Below are 18,375 nucleotides of genomic sequence, written 5' to 3' on the forward strand. Positions count from 1 at the left end.
AAAAATTTAACCCAAATGCCAGTTTGTGATTTCTTTATTTACTTCGTTAATTAGAATAGCAGTGACTAAGAGGGAGGCAGAGATTTGGTCCAAGATGCACTTGTTTTTTCGAGCATTATAACAGACATCGTTGGCTGACCGTTTGACAAAATGTTGGAATTAAGAATGCATTTTATAAATGGCTGTAGTCGATCTGAAGAAGAACCAAAAGCATGCGGGTAACTTAAACTTGAGAAATTTTTCTATCTAGTGGTTACATTTAGGGTGTCTTGGTATGTATGCTTCTCTACTGTAATTTAAATATAACATTTCAGTGAAAATTTCTTTATCAATGCAAGGTTCCTTCCGTAGTAGTCTGGAGTTAACTTTTTAAAACTGTTTTGCAAGAGGCGGAACATTTGCAATCTTGTTCCTTTTGAATCTCAGCGATACTAGCCCAAGTTCTATCACTAACTAGCTATGTACTCCTTGAGCAAATCAATGAACATCTCCGCCTTCCGTTTCTTCTTTCATAAAACAGGGATTTTTATACTAACTCTAGGGTCCTTTCCATCTGAAAACATCTACATTTTGTGACCCGAGTAGTATTCTGTAGCCATTTATGGAAGGAATAGCTCTGGGTAGGGTTTGTTCCAACCAAAACTATCTTGTTAAAGGCTTACCTGTGTCATTGCTACCTCAGGCTGTAGAAAGCCAATCTCTAGTAGTATTAGTAATACCCTGACTCTGAGCCAACTGCTCAGATAGGGCAGATTATCTACTTTAAAAGGCTACTTGGATGAAATGCTAAAATCCCTGGACACGCCCATACACATGTTAGAATCCTAATCCTATTTCCTGTCTCCAGTGACTTTTGACAACTTCACTGGTTTCAGTTTCTCCCTCTGTAAGCGGAGATAGTAATAGCTCTTCAAAAGGTTGTTGTAAAGATTAATCGAGTAATACATGAATATACCTAACAGAATGCTTGGCACATAATCATTTACTATGAACAGATTCATATACATTTCAGTTTCTGTTTTTTCTGGAAGTTAAGTAACTGAGGACTCCGAACCGTACCCTGCATTTTCAGTACGCAGGAGTGATGAGCGTTGCATGATAGGTGCATTAGCCAACATGTACCATCACCTGTACAGCCTGCACATTTGTGAGAGGACGGGGCCGGGACAAACGGATTTGTGAGAACTGTGATGAAACTAAGAAAAACCAGACGGAGAAGCCAATCCCTTAAACTGTGACACTTCAGTTGCGGTTCCGTCTGTTCTGCAGCCCAGTGGACATAAAAATAAAACCAAAGAAAATCTAGGAGCACTTTGGAAAACACTGTCACCGTTACTTCAATCAGGCTGTCTATAGCCAACTGCACAATTTTGCATTACTCGTTACACACAGTTCTTCCATAAATCTTTTAGTTTTCCAGTTATAGTTCTTTAGGTATTCTTTCTTGGTGTCTGTGGTGACTTCAAAGGAAGTCCATCTGTATTAATTTCCTAGGGCTGCTGTAAAAAGTGACCACAAACTGCGTGGTTTAAAACAACAGAAATTTAATTTCCTCCCCTCTCCTTTTGCCTCCTCCCTTCCCATCAACTGCTCTAGCTCATTGTCATCTTAGAGGAAGGAGACCCCATTTTTATATTTTGTTTCAGTCTCTTATTGAATCCAGCATAACGCCAGTCCCTAAGCATGGGTGTGTACTCATTATAATTCTATTTTATGATTCCAAAAGCTTTTGTTGAATTAAATCAAGCATTTAAAATGCTTGGAATGGGATATTTTGAGGCCCCCGTGAGGCAGAATTTGAAAGCTAAGGGAGCAGGGGTTGGTATATAACAGTCACTACTCTGAGACAATGGTAACAGGACTGGGAAGGTGATATACGCATTTTGCCCAATCCACTCATCACAATGTAGAGCTTCTCATGTAATAGTATCTCCACATTTAGTAAGTAGGAGCTCTGTGCCAGTATCCTGGGTAATGTATTGTACATTGTACCTCAGTTAATTCACTGAGCAAGCTCATGAGAGAGGAACAACTTAGTCTCCCAGTTTTGGGTTAGAGAGGTTAACCAGTATTCTCAAGGTCACACAAAGAGCAAACGACGGAGCTCGATTTCAAAGCTCACTGGTTTGACTCCAGAGGCACATTCTGTCTGGAAAATAAGAGGAGGCCATTGACTTGTTTGTCCATAATACCTGCTTCATGGTCCGAAGGCTGGGAGAAAAGGCAGGTAGCTACTATTTATTAACCCCTTTTCTTTCTGTTGTCATTGATTGAAATAAGAACTATTCTTTCCATTTTTGTAAATAAAATACTTTTTTTTATAGCATAGTTGCTCATTGTTTCAGAAAGGTTATAGATGATTTAATTTGTATTTTTCCAAATTTCTTATTAAGCCTCAGACCTTTGAGAGTTAAAATGATTAAAACATTTATTTTAAATAAAGACATAATTTTCTATTTGTGATCATTAATATATATTTTATTAAATAAAATATTAACTATATGTTTATTAAATATATGTTTAGCAGGATAAACTTCAGGAAAAATAGAATAAGACAAATATTTATCTGTATGCCAGCCAATTGATTACTTTTATCAAAATAGACTTACCATTTATTATAGTTTATTATCTTTATGTTAGCATATGAATTTTCAAATGCTAAGAAATGTTCCTAAAACCCGTTGTTTTTAGATTACATATTTTCAAATTTGTGGTTAATTTATGTAATACATAATCTCAGAGGGAATAAAAAATTCACTTCTGCTTGACTAAACAATTCACAGTTCACATTTGACCTTTATTCAGATTTTAAGAGTATTGCAACTGCTTAATCACATGCTTTGTTTAAAACTAAACGAAACGGGAGATTTAGAAATACTTAAACATCTTGTGACTAATTTGTATTAGATTCAATTTTGTCCATATATTTCTAGTAACTTGAAAATCTTCAGGAATATCAATGAATTAATTTATAGTAAAACATTTATACAGTGTTAATATTATCTAAATACTATTAGTAACTGGAGCAAGATAAGCAAAAGAAATGATACTTGGTCACCCCCTAGTGGTTTTTCATTAGTAATTAGGAGAAACTACACTAATTATTTTTTTGGGAAACCACAAAAATATTATGAATTATTTTGTGGGAAACTACAAAAATAAAAAATATTGTCACCCCAATAAATTTAATTAAAAAAATAGATGTAGTTACATGTATATGTAAATATGTATGCAAATTATATATATGTAAAATGACACAGTTATCAGGGCTATTTGATTACATTAAATCTACATCATATTCTAACATGTCTGTAAATCACTGTAGAAAAAGGTAATAAGAACCTAAAAAGTGTTTCTCAAAAAATAATTTAAACTTTCCTTTTGGAGGATAAAACATATTTAGCAGCTGCTCATGGAAATGGCATAGTCTTGCTCTAAACTTACAATTATTAGAAGATGTTTATTTTACTCTTCTTATTAACAAGTAATATATTCAATAATTATCTGTTTATATTTTAATAATGTGACCAGAGTTGATAGGGTCATTATTTATTGGGTCTACTGACTGCAGGTTGGAACGTGTCTACTTGTAATTACTATTATTGTATCTTCTAAGATGCAATGCTTATGTTTATCTGTCACTTTATAGTTTCTGGTAAGCATTTATGTTTGGCAGTTAAGAAAAAAAATTGATTTTTGAATCCCGTTTTGGCTACTTACAAATACGATTTGAGGCGGATAACAGTACTCTGTCTCCTATGTCTCTGTTCTCATCTGTGAAACAGAAATGTATATCTCCAGCGAGAAGCAGACAAAATAAAGATCTAGTACTCAAAAGGTAATATTAAGATTTTTTTCCTGAATATTAGCTTTTTTTTTTTCCTGAATATTTTTTCTATCCATATTAGCATGAGCTTAGTCGTTTGTTTGTTTTTAAAGCAAAGAGGTTGGTTTTGTTCCTTATAATTCTTTAATTTTCTTAATCTTCATTTTTAATTTATTTTGTTTAGTCTATACCCAGAAGGAATTCTGAATGAATACATAAAATTGACAATTTGTGTTCTGCTATGATTTAATGTTTCCAAGGTCAACATTTATAGTAAAAGAAGACAGGTGGGAAAGTGATTTAGGTGCTATGCTGAGAGCATAATTCTATTCAGTATTCTTTACTTTAGAGCCAGAAAGTTGGAGCCTGGGGTTAACAAAAACACAGATAAATCTTAGAAGTGTATTTCTACTTCATTAGAAATCCATTGGATTTTGGTGGGGGTGTCTTTTTCCTAATATATTTTATATTGTCAAAGCAAGATATCCGAGTATCTACTACAAAACATGAATTCGTCATAAATAAGAAATAGACCATAAACTGGATATCGTGTTAGTTTTCTATTGCCAAAATTATAGGTCTATTGTGGCATGCTTAAGTGTCCTCCATCGATCCCTTGCTGCAGGCTTGAGTCTGTTGTAGAGACATGGTGGGTGGATTGAGTTGAAAAAGATGGTAACAGTTGCTGCTAAATATAAAGCTGATGCTTATGCCACCAGTATACCACGGGGAGGGGAAGCTGTTTAGTTCCCTTCTGTGAAACAAGTACAGGAATATTTCAAGCAAAGTGAACTGAATTTGGATGTTCAGCAGGCCATTTATTATTCATAGCTTTGGCAAAAAAAGCTAATTTTTATACATCTTAGTCTTCTAGATTCAACACTCAAGGCTCCTATGTGGACCGGTGCAGACATTTTGGCCTCTCCCATCCTTCCAGACTTTAAAAATTATCCATTTGTAGCACACTTATGTCCTTACAGTTGTAATTGACATTTCATTTTAGCCTAATTTTATCTGCATAACTTTAGGGGCTGAGAAGAAGAACATACCCCATAATTTGTCCAGCAATACTCAGTGGATGGCTCTCTGTACAGTCAAATTTTATAGCCCACAATACTTGCAAAATATTTAATCTGTGACAATTTCAGAGCAATGTGACAGGGTACGTTCAACCACAGCTGAAATCAAAATAATTACCTCAAACCTTTAATATTATTTTACCCCATATTCTCAGGAGAGCAAATCTTTTGAGGCAACTGTAGATAGGAGTTTATTTCCTAGGAGGAATGTTCTTTGTGTAGTTGTAACAGAAACTTCATCACTAAACCCTATATTATTCTAAATCATAAGTTACTTTTCTGTGTGTGTGAAATAAATGTGGTCATTTTCAACCAAAGTTAGGAAAGACTAATCTGTTATTCTTTAACTTAAGCTGCTTTGCATCCCCCAAGCAAATAGTCTCTCCTAATAGGCAAGCTGGTACATAAAGGAGCCATTTGGTGTCTTGCTTAACAGACAAAGACAACTGCAGGACAGCCAGGAGACAAATTTAAATTTCGTTAAGAATGGCAGGAAGTATTTTGGTTCTCAGCAGCAGAGCACCACTTGTGGTTTGCCGAGAACACAGGACAAGTCAGCTCAAGCCTGTGGATTCTTTGGGCAAATGGAAACAACTCCCTTTTGTTTTTGTTCTTCCCTGGAATGCTGACATGTGCAAGACTTGAGAGTTCAGATCATTGTGTCCGAATCGGCCAGTTTACCCTTGCGCTCGGAAGACGCAGCCATTTCAGTAGTACAGCAGTGTCCATTTTCATGTTGGCAGAAGGTATATAATAACATTCAGAAATGTGACACTTCTGATTTTGTTGTCCTCAGGGTGACCAAAGGACAGACAGTTTGATAGGTGCCGAGAAATTATGGTTAGCTGTTATATCTCTTAAACTTTGCCGAAGTCGTCGGTGAGAGCAATTGAGAAATACTGTTTGTTGTATTAAACTTACAGAATGGAAATCAAGAACTGTCTCTAGTATTCAAATCATAGAACTAACCTTAAGTTACAATTCTTCATACATTTCACTAGTTCTCCACACACTTGAACCTTCCCATGTCTGTCACTATGGATGTGGTTTGAGCTTTCAAGTACTCATGGGTTCTGTGTGTGTTGGCTGACCTGGGCACAAAAGCTGCCCAGTGAAAAATCACGTAGGAAATGGAGGTATCATTGGCAGGTAAGATAAGAATAAAAATGTAGTGGGCACCGAGGTGGCACATAACAATTTACATTCAATCAGGTTAGGGTCAATGGTGGTACTCTAGAATCCTATCAGGGAAAGAAGTTGTTTGAACGTCCAAGAAAGAGGGCTGTTGGTGGTCAGAGAGGTCCCTTGAGTTCCACGAACCTATTTGGTTCTACAGCATTGGCTAGTTTGTTGCTGTTATATTGTTTGATTTTATTCAAGTCACATATGTCTGAGTTATCTCTCAGGCTGGATTTTCCAGGGAGCAGATGCTATATTTGAAGGTCTTGAGAAAATGCATTCTTCCTGACGTCACATTAACTTTAGGGGCAGTTTATTTTATAGGTCTGTGTATAAGGGATGCTGCACAATGTTTTCATCTATGATTTTAGATAAAAATGCAGAAACCTTTTTTTGTGGCTGATTTCTTATACTGATCTCCTCTCAGTGCAGAGAGTTTAAAGACAGCCTTAACTCTGGAGAGGCATTTTTTTCTTTTTAATGGAAGTTGAGTAATGTGGTTCAAGTGTGTTGCATGTTGAATATCTAAATTCACACACAACCAAAGTTTTCAGGTTACAAGTAGTGACTATTTCAGTGAGACCACGAAGCTGCCTCTCCTATATGCCCTGTTTTCAAGGAGGCCTTTATCTAATGTTCAATCACAATTCATTCTTACTTATATTTTGTGAAATGTGAAACACCAATATACTTTAGAGTTTGAAATAGGAGTTTCAGTTCTTCAAAACCAGGCCCCGTGGAAGCAAAGTCTGGACACTGGAGTCTTTCTCACAATTGGGGAAGGAGCTTTTTCACTTCTCCCTTGAGATATGCTCTAGGTCTGACTGAGCATGTTTCTCAGGTAACTTGTTTAGGCTAACTCAGGGAGAAATGTAGATTTCGTAAAATTTAATAAAATCCTTGTCATACTTTGCAGAAAAATACGATTTTACAACACACCTATCTCATATATATCAATCCAAACATTTCTAAAAAGTATATTAGTAAATAAAATCTATTATAATATTAATAAATAATAAGCCACAACCAAACTGGGATTTTATTACAGGGAAGGTTCAATATCAAAAAACAAATTCTAGCAAATGTACCATGATAGTATAAGATGCTAATAATAAGGGGGAAATGTGTGTGAGTTGGGCATCTCTGCTCAATCTCCACATCTAAAAGTGTTCTAAATAATAAAGTCTACCAATTAAAAAACAGAACTTCAAGAGCGCTTTCAGTAAGTACAGTGTTTGGACCCATTATGGACCCAGATTCAAAGCAACTAACTGTAGAGACATTTGTGAAACTATCATGAACTGGAGCGGCGACTAAATATTTGCCAGTAGGACATGGTGCTTTTACTTTTGTTGAGATAATACTACTGTGATAATGTGTAAAACAGTCTTTATCCATTAGAGATACAATCGGAAGTATTTAAAGTTAAAATGACACTATATCTGCACCTTCCTGAAAATAATCCATTTGGGTTGGGGATTGTAGAAGTGTAGAGGAGACAGGATTCCCCAAGAACTGGTAATGACTAGAAAGGAGTTCATTATACTACTTTTCACTTGGTATATATTTTTAAAAATTTCTATTAGTAAGTATTGAAAGTTAGAATTCATGTTAGAGAACTGTCAAAGACATTATTTGTCCTTGATCGTCAAACACATTATTTCTTCTCATGAACTCACTGTTTCTATAATTAAGACAACACTCTTTTATGAGAATACAACCCTTTCATAGTCTCAATACAATAGTAAAATAAGTCTGATGCTGTTTAACAAAAAATTTTAAACACAGGTATGTTCAGTAATTTGGGTTCAGTTAACTTGTTTATTATGTTTATTACTTATTTTAAAATAATGGCCTTTCAATTATTTTCCTTCTTCAGACCAGCTCTACTTGAAGGAACATTGTGAGATATGTGGAATCAATTGTAAATATCTTCTGTGTCACTTCTCCAAGTAAACACACATATTGCAATCAAAAGTGATTCAAGTACTTAATTAGGCTTGAGTCGATTCATGTAAAAATTTCAAAATTATGATTTTTACAAATTACTCTTAGCTGCTTAGATTGTCTATTGAAACATGTTCCTTCTATTGAAAAATTATTCTGCCTCATAAAGCTTTTAAATATTTAAGTGAAATATTTATTAGTGACATGCCATACAACATATTTTGCCATTATTCCTACTGAGGCAACATTTGAAACATTGGCTCCGATTTTGATGAATCATAGTTTTAAAAATTGCCTCCGTCAATTCTTCTGTTGACCAAGCTTCCTGCATTTCTACGAGAGTTGTAAGCAATGCTGTTTCTGTCGAGGCATGTTTGATCCTTCCCTGAAGCTTTATTCCATTGCTAAGGAAAGGCACTTAACCCAACAAAGAAGCAGATATTTCTTTGGCCATATCTGACTGACACAGAAACCTTACATCAGGGGAATAGATATGAAGAATATTCCATTTGGCTAAAGGAAATAAAGGTAAATTGCACTGTACCTTAGGACTTTGAGGCTTGAAGGAAGACATTTATCATAAATATATTAGAATTACCAGGCAAACAGTTTAGTTTATTAAACTCGACAGGACTCTTTGGAGACTATGTGCATATATTTATTTATGGCTCACAGGCTGAAGTGAAAGGGGAAGTGTGTTCCACTGTGCCCTTGGAAGACGCACATGTTGGCTGCCACTGCTGACTTCTTTCCTTCCTGGTACCAAGCTGCCCTACCATTGCTTTTCAGAGTGAGCAGCTTTCTAAACTGAATTCTAAATCAAAATCTCTTTGTTGTGTTTTAAGAGACACAGGATATGTATATATATATATATATTTTTAACTTTAGAACTGCATATGGCCAGCAGGAGGCAGATAGGTATCAGTATTCACAGAAATGCAGATTATAAAATAGAATTCTAGAAAAATATAGAAACATAGAAAAATAGGAAGGCATATTTTTATTTTTCACTTGAGATATATGAAAGAATCGTTTAATTATTGTTAAATGACTTTGTGTTCCTATTGGAAGGAGAAATGTGCCCGATTTAGCACAGAAATATTTATTCCAGGAAAATTATAGCAAATATGTGATTAGCCAGAATATCTATTATACAGCATTTGCTTAGTATTAAGAAGAAAATGCCTTTTATTTTACGATTGTTATAAGTAATTTTAAAAGTCAGCTTTCTGGCTGAGTAAATAGACTGATTGTAACCTCTGTATATGCTTGTGGAGATTATGAGGGCTTCAGGACCATTTTTTAAGTATATATCAATTTAAAAATACTTCTTTAGTATGTATGAATAATGTGTGAGTGTTATATTAATCGTGTAATTAATAGTGTGTGCTGGAGGTGGGTAGTTAATTGAAATACAGCTTTCAAGATGTTTCTAACTAGTGGAAGACGAACCTGTTTCTACACTTAGAAATCGGGATAGGAAGCAGTCTATAGATGAAAAGGGGGAACTTTCTGGATAGTGTCTCATCTCCTTATAGAAGACGTCATGGAGATGGTGAGCCTGGAGATCGTGGACTGAAGATAACTAGGTTAAAAACGAGAAGCCTTCCTTTAGTAAGCCAAACAATCTGTACTCTAGTTTTCTTCCTTTGGGTCTCCGTGGTGTTTATCAGACTCTCTGTCTTGTCTCAGTATTTCCAAGGGGATCAAGAGAATGGGATTTTGTCTGCACCGAATCAGGAGACTAGAAAGAAACAGCTCTCAGAGGTGCCAGTAAGAATGACAGGAAGTCAGTGTCATCACATGACTGAGCCTGTCCTGGATCCTCCTGTTCGTCCAGTGCCAACCCCTGAGGGCTTTGCATCTGTTATGAGAACAATGTCCCCTTCTATTATCTATTGATATTGTGAAACCACAAAGGTAACAGTTGTGAGAAAAAGTTAGAGATGAAGTTGAATTGACTCTAAGGCAGTCCTGAAGTAGCTTCTCTCTCTCTCTCTCTCTCTCTCTCCATTCAAATTTTGCTGCTCAAAATTTGTTTCCCTACATTAAACTAAAGGACGTACTCTAAGTATATTGTTTGCTAGGACTCAACTAAACTGAGTTTTGATAGTTGTGAGCTTTGCAGGGTTGTAGAGTATCCCTATGGATAAACCATTGTATACACGCTTGTAAGTAGCATCCTAAAAATACCTGGCACAGAAAAGGAACTCATTCATATTTGTTCAATAAGTGAATAAATAAAACCTCTGTGCCGTTGAGAGGTGCTACTAATTAAGAGGTTAGACCCATTTGACTAGGCCGTCTGAGTTTTTTAAGACTATAAATACTATCTCATATAAGAACTCAACAACCATAATACTGATACTCGCTAATATTTATACTAAGAGCCAGGCACTATTCTCAGTGATTTATATGTATTAACTAATTAAGATTCTTCTTACCTAGAATTATTCAACCTTCCTAAGAGATGCTATATTATTTCCTCTTACAGATAAACTGGAACCCAACATGATTAATTAAATTTAGCAAAATCATACATTTATTAATAGTAAGGTGTCTGGGTTCTGAGCTCATGCTATTAAGATCAATCTCTCTTAAACATATTTTCCAAGTGTTTCCTAAAATTATCAGTCATTTGGAGTTTTACCGAATGGACAGATGGAAAATCAAGGTATCGCTCTGATATTTAGGACACTTGTAAAAGTTCTGACTTCTGGTGGTGGTGACAGTTGGTGGCACTGGATATCTCCTACCTTCTCTCCCACAGTTGATAAATGACTTCGTGGAAATATATAGTAATAGTGGTGAAAAATTACTCTAGCCGCCAATGCTGTTTATACCTTATTCTTCTCCACTTTGCCTTATACCCCTTTTCTCCCCAGTACCTGGGGGTTATTTCCATACTTCCTGCAAACTTTGATTGATCTTAGAAGCTGAGGTATGGGGCTCCTTTCTTTTTTCCTTTCTCCCACACAAAATTTGGTTGTGGCTGAGCTAAGAGCAGAAAATCCTAGGCAGAGGGATTAGGGGAGAAAGCTAGAGTTGGGAGGATGGAGAATGGAAAGCAATTGATTGGATATTCTTGAGGGTTATAAGAATCATGAAGCCATGAAATGGAGGAAAGTAGTGATATGTTGTAGGGGGAGAATAATGTGGAGAAATACAGTGTAAGTGCAGACGCTCAAGTGGGAAACTGGTGGAACGAGGCAGGTGGGGCGAGTGGGATGGAGTCGCGGAGGAAGACAGCTGTGTTAGGATATTGTCAGATTGAACCATGAAGGGAGAGAGCAAATGGCCATGTTTTCCTTTTCTCAACCGCGAGGGCTGTCTTTGCAAAGTCGGACTCATTCAAAATATTCTTGTATGGGCTGGAAGTACAACAAGGGACTGTTCTGAGAACAGGGAAAAAGAAGGAAAAACAAAACACTGAAGCAATTGTAATTCCAACAAATGGCAGGCCAAATATTGCTGGGTGTTTAATACATGGAGAAGTTGTTTACTCCTCTGGACTCATTGTAGCAAGAGGCTCAAGGATTCAATCCACCTTTATGTTTGTCAGGTTGGCTGGAGTTAGGAAATGTCTTAATTGATGATCTTTATTTTCCTGTAAATCCATGAGGGAGGATCTATTCAAGACATCACTTTTGAATTTTCATTTTGAATTTTAAATCACTTGAATCTGAGGAAGGTAAATGACCAATGGGAAGAACAAATGCTGTTTCCAAAGAATTGAATTTATAGCATCAGGGGATCTGTGTGGTAACGAGAAGGGCTGAAGCAAAAGGTTGGGAAATTAAGTACCAAGAAAAAAGATGTAACCTTGGGCCTTATATTAAAGGCTGTTCATCAGGAAATTGAAATGCATGTCACTGGCTTTGCAAGTTTGTTATTCATTTGATCTGTTGCTCCTGAGGGAGGTAAAACTGGGGTGAGAAAATAGGTAGATAGTTGAGGAAAAGTGGGGAGAAGACCCAATTCCTAGGATTGTGCAGCTAAGAAGGGCTGAACCGAGAGGGGGCCAGCTGGGCAGGTCGCGGTTGAATGGAGACTGTCTAGACCTGCATGGACCAGGGAATATAGTGGTTTGAAGGACCTGTGTTTTCTCGGGGAGAATACAGATGGATTGGGATGTGGTTTGCTATTTCTGGGGCTACAAGTTGACCTAAGAAACTCAAGAATAGAATTCTGTACAACAGTACCCTGCAGTGAGCATAATGTATTAGGTGTCAGTTCTGGGCTGAATTCCAATAGGAGCAGGTGGGAATTCACCATTTACCAGTCAGTCCTTTGCAGGGTATGGTGGTTAGAAGGGAACTTGACAGGGGCTTCTAGGGTGTTGGAATATTTTGATCCTCGATCTGGGTGCTGGTTACCTGAGTCCATTTATTTTATGAAAGTCCATAAAACTGCACACTTATGTGCACTTTTTAATATTTTTATACTTTAACAAAGTTAAAAAATGCTGATGGCTAGACTTCATCAAATAAAATAGAAATCTGTAGACATGGGGCCCAGGTCTTAAGAGCGTGTTTAAAAAGTTTTCCAGGTGATTCTGACAGGCAGCCAGAGTTGAGAATCACTGAGAAAAAACTATACACCCACATGCCCACTCTGTACCCCCACCCCCAAAAGTGAATCATTTCTCTGCGTGATCCTTGGAAAGCAGAACAGGATATATAGTTCTGAGATGTGCAGGATGGTAAGCAGAGCACTGGAAATGTAGCTAGTCTGAATTGAGAAGAATGTATAAACCAAACAATGGATTTGGAAGAATTGATACCCCCAAAATGTTTAATTACTTTTTATATTGATTACATATTAAATGGCAATATTATATATATTATATACGAGAGAGAGTGTGTGTGTGTGTGTGTGTGTGTAGTTATTTTACTGCTTTATTTCAATATGGCTACCGGAAAACATCACATGACGTGTGTGGCTTGCGTCCTTGTTCCATTGGGCAGCTCTGGTGTCGTTGAAACAGCACGGGGTGGTCATCAGAGAAGATGGACATCGGTTTTGGTTCTGGCTTTGCAACCTAAAACCACGTGGTCTTGGACAAGCCACTTGGGCCCTCTGAGCCTTAGGTGGGTCATTTATAAGGAGACGAGTGTCCTCGTGTTTCAGAGTGATTGTGAGAAATGGCGGTGATGTGAGCAAGCCCCCACCACACATTCAGAACCTGATAGTTACGTTACCCTGAGGAAAGATCGAGGAGCCTTCTGCCCCTTTCTGTGGTGCTATCGAGAAAGATCTTGTTTTAAACCCTCGCATCCTGTGTTGTCGACAGAGCTGTATGGTACCCTTAAAACCTGCACAGTGCATCAGGGCTTGGGCAGAAAGCTTGGGTAAAGGACAGCAGCAGCTGCTTCGCCCGGCAGGGTCCGGCCTCTGCTTAGTCGTATGCATCTCCGCTGCTTCTCACTTTCCCTCTGACGTTTGGCTTTTTCAGCTGCCAGTGTTCTTCACCTTGGAGTAAGTCCTTGTGTCTCCTTCCTTTCACCTCCAAGCCCTTAGCCTACCTTCAAAAACGTAACTGTCCCACTCAGCATTCTCCCCTGTCTGTGTGAGGCCCTTTGGCAGGGCCCCACTGTGTGTCTCAGCGCCTCTGTGCCTGGGACGTGTCCCGATGCCCTCACTCTGCCCTGTGAGTGACCCATTGGAGCTGGCCTGCCAGCTGCTGCTCGGCTTCAGGCACAGCCCTCGGGTCTTCAGTGACTGTCATCAGCTTCTGGGGCTTCCCGGTCCCCCTTAGCGTCTCAGGTTTCCACTCCTCCACCTGGTGCAGTTTATCTCTTGAGCCTTCACATTTATATACCGTGCTCTAGCCAACTGGGATGCTGATAAAAACACATGACCCCCATGTTTTTCTACCTGTGTACCTCAGTTGATGGCATTGTTTTCTGTGCAGAATGGCTTATCTTTGTTTCAATGAAATAAATGCTTCAAGAAATCATTCCAGTGTATCCTTCTCTATGGTCTTTCTTGTTGAGTGACATTTCTCCCCCAGGATCTGCACTGTATGTTCCATGTCCATCTATCATTGCTCGTCATATTCGGACATTGTTATATATGTACTATGTACTTGTCTTGCCATCACTATTAAATTAGTACGAGGATACTTTAATAAACCTTTGGGTCTTATGTGGCCCTGTCTTTTCATGGAACCGCATTCAAGAAAGTCTCATCTATAAAAACAGAAATAATTTAAAAATATCCCCAATATTTACATATATCTCTTTAACAAAGTCTACTTCACAACCTATAAGAATACTTGTTTTCTCCCCTTCCCAATTTTCTTTGACTATTTTTTCATTGAAACCTCAGTTGTCAACGCTCCCAGTCTTTCTTTTAGAAATCTCAGTTTCTTTGCTTTTCTAATCCTCCCTCTAATTTTTAGCCCTTTATTGTGCAAATTTGCTTAAATATGTTAGCTATTAAAACTTTTTTTTTTTTTTTTTGTCTGCTTGAACCATTACCTGGTTTATTCCTAACAGAAAAAAAAGGTTTTTCTCTTATCCCTCTCCCAATTTTGTGTTACAAAGGCCTAGGAGTCAGCTTCATAAAAAGTAAATTCTCCATAGACTCTGGAATTGAGAAAGATTCCTTACCATGAGGGATGGAGTGGTGATGGAGAAAGTCTGGGAAGACTAGTAGAAAAAAAAAAAGGTCATTGTCACATATTTCAGTTTCTCTTGGTCAAAGATTTTGTGGTCCCTTTCTGTCTCTTTCTTGAATTTCACTCTTGACTACACCTAATACTGAGACTTAAACTTACTAAATGCTCAATAAATATTTCCTAAATAAATTTCATGATTTACTGGATTTTATTTAGGACCCTCTGGGGAAGCAGGTTCTGTTTACGTTGTCATTCCACATTTCTAGCTATTTTTACATAACGTTTTACCCTTAAAATTCAGGGTTATGTGTTGTTTTATAGATTCCAAAGAACACGTGGGGTGAAAGAAAACTTAAAAGCTCAACAGGATTGTCATAATAGTCACACCATCCTACTCAAGTGAAATGTGTAAATGAATCCTGGCCGCCATTTGCACACGTGTGTCCTATGAGCGGTAACCTACATCATTAGCTTGGCCGTTCTTATTTCTTAGTTTTAGAGTCAACATGTGCATAATGCTTTCTTAGTCCAGTTAGATTTCCAGTGTTATTTTGATTTCTACTATTTTTTTCTGTGTTTTCTTAAGGATACAATATTCAGGAAAAATAATTTAAGGTTCTATACATATGTATCAGTGTCCTTTCTTTCTTGAGAATATAAAAGTGTGTTACTTAGTCCCTTCGTATTATTTTCCTATTTTTTTCTATGATTTCCTGCCATTTGAAGTTCATCGCATTCTGTCAGAACTCCCATTTCTTTAGGCTATTAAAGTACATTAGAATATATTTCTGTAAAGCATATTCTTTATAACTCCAGTATCCCCTTGTTCAAGGACCAAACACTGTCCCCAGAGATCGTCCTCTCTGACTAATGTCTTGTTTAGGCCAGGAGACTAAGATGCAACCTCCTACTTTTGGCTATTCTCAATTCCAGCAAACTGAGGGAATTCATACTACAGAACGCTAGGAAATACCTTTACCAGGGTCACTGTTTAGCTGGATGGCTTACCTTGATTTGCTTATTTATTTATACATTATCCTATTGGATATCTTATCTCTCTAGGTCCTATCAAATCTCTGCATGTGTAAATGTGCAGCATACAGTTTGAGAATCAAATTTAAAAATAGTGACCCTGTTGCATAAACTAGAAAAATGTGATAGAAATCAAGTTATCTTCTGTAAGGCAATATTGTGCAGCCTTCACTATTTTCAACCATCAACTTTATCTCTGAATTGCATTTTTCCTTAATGAATAGGTGTGTAAATCCATTGTTTTTTTTTTTTTTTGCCATATTGTGAGCTTCAGGAGGGCAGACATTCATTTACAATATTTGTTGAGTATTAATAGACAATGAGGATACAAAGATGAATACAGGAGAGCTGCTTCCCTCAGGGAGGTCAGATTCTAGTGGGAGAGACACACATGTAAACAAATAGCTGTGCTCTGCTGAGACAAGTTTACAAATCAAGTGTTTGGGGAACAGGGAATATATAGAGAACAGCTAATTTACTAGGCTGGGGTTTGGGAACAGGGATGCAGGTCAAAAAGCTATAAAGAAAAAAAGGGTAAAATGGGGCATAGTCTGAAAGAATCAATAAGCATTTGCCATCAGACTTGAAGAAGAACATCTGAGAAGCAGGAAAACAGCACAGAGCAAGAAGTTGTATAAAAATAAAATGTGGCACTTATATCACGTTTTATCTGGCTAAACTGAAGACTTTTTACAATTAGAGCAGTGAAATCATCAGACTATGCATTAGAAGGATACACCAGGTTGCAGGATGGATAGAAAGAATGCCAGGTGAGGCAGATCCTGGTGAGCAGGCCATGCATTGTGTGAAATAAGTGATGGTTTAAAGGGTTGACGTGCAGACAAAAAAGAAGTGGGCCGCTTCACGAGGTCGTTAAGAATTAGAATTGACGGACTGAAAAAAAACAAATTCGAAGACTTAAGAAAACTCTAAGAACTTAGATGTAAGGTCGCTGGGAAACCAGTGCTATCATTACCTGAGGTCTGTAGCATACGAAGAAAAGCAGGGTTGGGAATGGCGTCACATCCTGGATTTTGCGTTGGAAAATATAAGACGCTTTTGGGAAAACCATTTTGATTGCCCAACAGGTCAGGTGACCAGGAGTGATCTCTGGGCTAGAGCTGTAGATACAAGATTCACCACGTAAGTGTGGTGATGGATGATGGCGTGGAGAGGTCATCTGAACATGGGATTGGAGAAGAGTAATGAGGGTGAAGTCCCAGGACACCACAGCATTTGATGGTGGGGAGAGGTGTAGAAAAGGAGGAACAAGTCAAGGAAAGTGAGAAAGTACTAGAGAGAAAGGAATAAAAAATAACTAAGTAAAAATAAATAAATACATACATACATAAATAAATAAATAATCTGGGGGGGAATGCAAATGAGGCATCTCAAAGACAGATTCCATGGTGAACAGGATTAAATGCCATCAGGCAGGCTAACAAAACATATATAAACTATCCATTATATTTGGCATTGGGACTGATATTAGGTCTAATTCAGAGAACTGGGGTGGCACTGGGTACAAAGGAATTGAGTGTTTTTGCTTGTACGTGGCTGCTGTTGAAAGCAACTAGCGATGTCACTGGCAGTCTTCCCAGAGGATAATGGGACACAGAATTAATTCTAAAGTACAAGATAACTTTGCCTATCTCTAGATGTCCAGAATCCAGGTTAGAGCCTATATATGTGGCAACTGTCCCCATGAAGAAATGAGTTCTGTAGGATCTGAGGACTAAGATAGCTAAGTAGCTAAGACACATGAGGAGACCGGTCAAGAGAAAGGCCACATCCATACAGGATGGAAGACGTGAAATTGGAGGGGAAAGTTGGCTTTCTTGGCCTAGGTAGATTCCTTCCTTAAGCAGGCTTTATTATTCCGCTATATCCTGTCATGCTATTATCAATTAGAATGATAAAACCATTCAATTTGATTTTAGATGAAGCTTGAGTCCATTGTAGTATCATCACGTTTTAATTTCCACGTTGGCCGGGCTTCAGTAACGATTTCTGGAAGCCTCAGAGCTACCGAAGATGTCGTTTGTAATGAGAAAAATGTGATTGGAAGTCAACATGCAAAAGGGTAAGAAATAAAGAGGAGAAGCATGGAAACAGGGAGCGTAGATTACTATTTTGAGAAGCAGAAGAAGTAGGGAAGGCGAGAGGGGGGCTTGAGAACTGGAGAACCTTTGTGGAAAAGGATAAAGTCAGTGAAGAGAGAAGGATAATTAACAGGCCCCCGGTTAAGGTCAGGAAGAAAATGGTTTGGATATATGAAGGAATATATCCTAGACAGGAAATGTCCCCCGGGAGGTGAAAAAAGAGCACCGTGTAGCACTTACTCTAAACTGAGGTTTCAAGCAATGAATGAGCATCGTTGTAAACAGCCACCCAAAAGGCAGCCAGAAGGAAGAGAGTTTGATTGGTGTTCACTGGGCAGAGATGGCAGAAAGAGAAGAAAGTACGGAAATTGCGAGCGACGAGGAGACACATTAACAATGGATTCGGGATGGGAAGGAGGCTTGCTGAGGAAATATCCATCTTGGTAGGATCAGAAAGTAGATGTGGTACAGATTAGAAAGTTACTGGGTTATAATCAGCTAGTTTTGTTAATTCTGACTTAAGGAGACATGGCCAGCATCCCAAGTCCCCTCATCCTGGACTCGGCAGATGCAAAAAATACCCACGGA

The 18,375-nt window shown here is 37.8% G+C and overlaps 1 long non-coding RNA gene across 1 annotated transcript in view; it reads left to right on the top strand.

Annotated features, from left to right (window-relative positions):
* Nucleotides 1-18,375, top strand: part of LOC109444085 (uncharacterized) — an 816,445-nt gene that overhangs the window by 9,345 nt on the left and 788,725 nt on the right. The window lies entirely within an intron of this gene.

The sequence above is a fragment of the Rhinolophus sinicus genome, linkage group LG14, assembly GCF_036562045.2.
Source record: "Rhinolophus sinicus isolate RSC01 linkage group LG14, ASM3656204v1, whole genome shotgun sequence".
Taxonomy (NCBI): domain Eukaryota; kingdom Metazoa; phylum Chordata; class Mammalia; order Chiroptera; family Rhinolophidae; genus Rhinolophus; species Rhinolophus sinicus.